General features: G+C 38.6%; 1 protein-coding gene across 1 annotated transcript in view; it reads left to right on the top strand.

Moving 5' to 3' along the window:
* Positions 1 to 4,380, top strand: part of LOC103603177 (lipoma HMGIC fusion partner-like) — a 94,538-nt gene that overhangs the window by 88,612 nt on the left and 1,546 nt on the right. The gene's annotated exons all lie outside the window — the stretch shown is intronic.

Raw genomic sequence — 4,380 nt, 5'->3', positions numbered from 1 at the left:
ACACACACACACACACACACACACACACACACACACACACACACACACACACACTACATTTCCTTTTTTTTTTTTTTTGGCCGAGTAGTATTCCATTATATATTACACACACACACACACACACACACTACATTTCCTTATCCAGTCATCTGTTGATGGATATTTAGGTTGGTTCCATGTCTTGGCTATTGTAAATAGAGCTGTGATAAACATTCCTGTGATGATTTCCATTCTTTTGGGTATATACCCATATCATATGGTAGTTCTATCTGTAGTTGTTTGAGAAATCTTCGTACTGTTTTCCAAAATAGCTGTACTAATTTATAGTCCCACCAACAGTGTGGAACAGATCACCTTTCTCTGCATCTTATCAAACATTTATTATTCTGTCTTTTTGGTAATAGCCAGTTTAACTGGAGTGAGGTGAGATCTCAAAGTGGTTCTAATTTGCATTTCCCTGATGACTAGTGATGTTGAGCATTTTTTCATGAACCTGTTGGCCATTCGTATATCTTCCTTTGAGAAATGTCTATTCAGCTCCTTTGGCCATTTTAAAAATTGGATTATCTGCTTTTTAACTCATAAGTTGTTCTAGTTCCTTATATATTCTGGGTATTAATTCCTTGTTGGAGGTATAGTTTGCAGATATTTTCTCCCATTCTGTAGGTTGTCTTTTCACTCTGTTAATTGTTTCCTTTGCTCTTCAAAAGCTTTTTAGTTTGATATAATCCTATTTGTTTTCTTTTGTTGCCTGTGCTTTTGGGGCCTTATTCATAAAGTCTTTGCCCAGTCCTCTTTAATTTCTTTCAGTAGTGATTTGTAGTTCTTATTGTAGAGATATTTCACCTCCTTGGTTAAATTGATTCCTAGGTGTTTTATTTTTGGAGGTAGCTATTGTAAATGGGCTTGCTTTCATGATTTCTTTTTCTGCTAGTTCCTTGTTAGAGTATAAAAATGCTGCTGATTTTTGTATATTGATTTTGTATCCTGCAACTTTACTGAGTTCATTTATCAGCTCTGAGAGGTTTTGGGTAGAGTCTTTAGGTTTTTCTATAGGATCATGTATTCTGTGAACAGGGACAATTTGACTTCATCTTTTCCAGTTTGGATGACCTTTCTTTCTCTTGCCCGATTGCCCTGGCAAGTACTTCCAATACTGTTAAATAGGAGTGATGAGAGTGAATATCCTTGTCTTGTTCCTGTTCTTGATATTGGATGATATTGGTGGTGGGTTTGTCATATATGGTTTTTATTGTGTTGAGATATTTTCCTTCTATGCCTAGTTTGTTGAGAGTCTCTATCATAAAGGGATGTTGAATGCTTTTTCTGCAACCATTGAGATGATCATATGATTTTTGTCCTTGATTTTGTTGATGTGGTTTATCACATTTATTGATTTGCATATGTTGAACTATCATTGCATCCCTGGGATAAGCATAATCTTTTTGATGTGTTGCCATATTCTGTTTGCTATTTTTTTGAGGATTTTTGAATCTATGTTCATCAAGATTATTGGCCTGTAGCTTTCTTTTTTGTGTTGTATCTTTGTCTGATTTCAGTATCAGGATGATGTTGGTTTCCTAGAATGAGTTTGGGAGAGTAGCTTTTAATTTTTTGGAATAGTTTGAAAGGGATTGATATTATTTCTTCAATATACAGCAGTGAAGCCATCCAGTTCTGAGCTTTTCTTTGTTGGGAGGCTGCTGATTACTACTTCAATCATGTTGCTCATTATTGTCCAGGATTTTTATTTCTTCATGCTTCAGTCTTGGTATTTTGTATGTGTCCAGAAATTTATCCATTTCTTCTAGGTTTTTGAATTTGATGGCTTATAGGTGTCTATAACAGACTCTAATGATTCATTGTATTTCTGTGTTATCAGTATCAGTTGTAATGTCTCCTTTTTCATTTCTGATTTTTGCTATTTGGGTCTTCTCTCTTCTTTTTTTTTTTTTGGTTAGTCTAGCTTATACTTTGTCTATTTTTCTTATATTTTCAAAAAACTAATTTTTTGCTTCATTTATCTTTTGTATCTTTTTTTGGTGTCTATTTCATTTATTTCTGCTCTAATCTTAATTATTTCTTTCCACCTTCTAGTTTTGGTGTTGGATTGTTCTAATTTTTCTAGTTCTTTGAGGTGTAATATTAGGTTATTTATTTGAAGTCTTTCTATTCTTTTGATGTAAGCATTTATTGCAATAAAATTCCCCCTTAGTACTGTTTTTGCAGTATCCCATATGTTTTGGTATGATGTGTCTTTATTTTCATTAGTTTCAGGAATTTTTTTGATTTCCTGTTTAATTTCTTCTTTGATCCATAGGTTGTTCAGGAGCATGTTGTTTAATTTCCATGTATTTGTATAGTTTCCAAAGATTCATTTGTTATTGATTTCTAATTTTAATCCATTGTGGTCTGAAAAGATAATTGAAATGATCTCAGTTTTTTAAAGTTTGCTGAGACTTGATTTGTGACCTAACGTGGTCTGTCCTGGAGAATGTTCCATTTGCTTCTGGAGGATGGGCAGGACTGGCAAGCAGGCTTGCAGTGAAGTGACCCCTCCAGCTGCTTCTAGGCAGTGGCTGGGACTGTTAGGCAAGTGCAATAGCTTGTCTAGCTGCCACTGGGCAGTGGACATGGCTGCTAAGACATCCTATAGTGAAGGGGCCAGTGCAGCCACTTCTGGGACAGTTGGCAAGGCTGGTAGATGGTTCTGTTCAGGATGGAACCACCCGGATACTCCTTTGGGAGGGGCAGATATACTTTATTTCCACTGGCTTGGGGCATATTTGTTAGGATGGTGAACTGTGAGCTCTTTTTCTGGCTTGGGAGCTCAGGGGAACATAACTCAGCTGGTAGGACTGGAGGTAGGTGAAGGAATGGAGTGTGGTACACTTGAGGAGGATCTGCCTATCAGATCTCTGGCCAGGGACATGGGAGAGCATCAGTTCAGCAGGACTAGGGTTGGCTTCCCAGACTGCAGAACAGAGTCATGGCCACTGTGAGCCCAGGCTTCAAGCTACCTGGATCAGGGCATTATAGCCTCTGTGCTGGGTGGTGGGCAGAACCTTAAGGCTGGGAAAACGCCATGGCTAATGGATCCAGGTCAGGGTGCGCTCCTGTAACAGCTCCAATTTCAAAATGACACTGTCCTGCATCCGATTGAGTCCTGTGAGTATGGGGGTGGGGAGTGCACAGTTTGTGCTAGTGTTCTAGAGTGATGCAGTGTGTGTATTCTTGTCTGCTCCTCACACTTGGCTTGGGGCTTGTCCTGTCAAAGGATCTGCGGGCCTTTGTGGTGAGGAAGGGGGTTGTTGTGGGTCCTCTGCCTATCTTTTAGCCACAAGGGAAAATTCTTCCTGCGTTGATCCTGGTGTTGCAGACGTAGTGGCTGAGCCCATGTGCCTCTCTTGTCTCTCTCTGCCATCATCCTGGACTTGTGTGCTCCACAGGGATCTCACCACTCTTCTGCTGCACTCCCACACTCTTCCACTGATGCTACTGTCAATATATAGCTTTTAGTTCTGGTCCTTTTCTGTGAGTGGAATGTGCCTTGGGCACCTCTAATTCACCATCTTGCCCTGCCTCCTAATTTTGCTGCTTTTGACTCATGGTGACCACAAGCCAATAACTCACTTAGCTTTGCCTTGCCTTGTCTTTTTATCTGTACATGGGGTACATGCTAAGTACCCCTCTAGTAAACTTCCAGTGAAGATATGAAGTTGAATTGCATGTGATACTTAATAGCCATTTCGTTTTTTCAGTAGAGAAGTTATTAATTTTTTACAAATGAACAAGGTAAAAACGACTGACCTGTGAAAAAAATTTGACTTGTTTTCATTCTGCAGTTTATATGTCCAATGAGTGTGAAATCCACGTATCTTGGTGTCTGTGTGTAATGTGTTGTGGAAGCAAGAACAGAAGAAACGGGAGGAAGATGATTGCTGTTAGAGTGTTGTGTGGTGAGATGGTAAAATTGGCTAACAGAGGGATTAAAGTCAAGGCAGACAATTGTCCGATGAAAGATATAGAGACCTTCTTTAATGTGCACACAAAAAAATAACTTGGATGCTATAACAAAATGTTAATAAAGGCAGAAACTTGTTCTGTTAACTCAGATAAGATATTTTGGGTCAATGACTTCTTATACTTAGAATCTGGATGATCCCAGGTCTGAGTCCTGGCCCAGTTTATTACTAATGATAAATATATGATTTTGGGTAAATTACCAACTTCTCTAACTAAGTTTCCTCGTTGACTGCACTGAGCTGTTAGTCCACCTCACAATGTTGTTAAAGGAATTGACAAAGACAATATATGGGAAAGAAATCTGCTCATTATACTTTTAGCAACGTGGGTGTGTTACTACTATTAATCCTAATC

Source organism: Galeopterus variegatus, unplaced genomic scaffold (assembly GCF_000696425.1).
Source record: "Galeopterus variegatus unplaced genomic scaffold, G_variegatus-3.0.2 Scaffold4487, whole genome shotgun sequence".
In the NCBI taxonomy this organism is placed as follows: domain Eukaryota; kingdom Metazoa; phylum Chordata; class Mammalia; order Dermoptera; family Cynocephalidae; genus Galeopterus; species Galeopterus variegatus.
The sequence above is the reverse complement of the archived record's forward strand: the minus strand, read 5'-3'. Positions and strand labels throughout refer to the sequence as shown.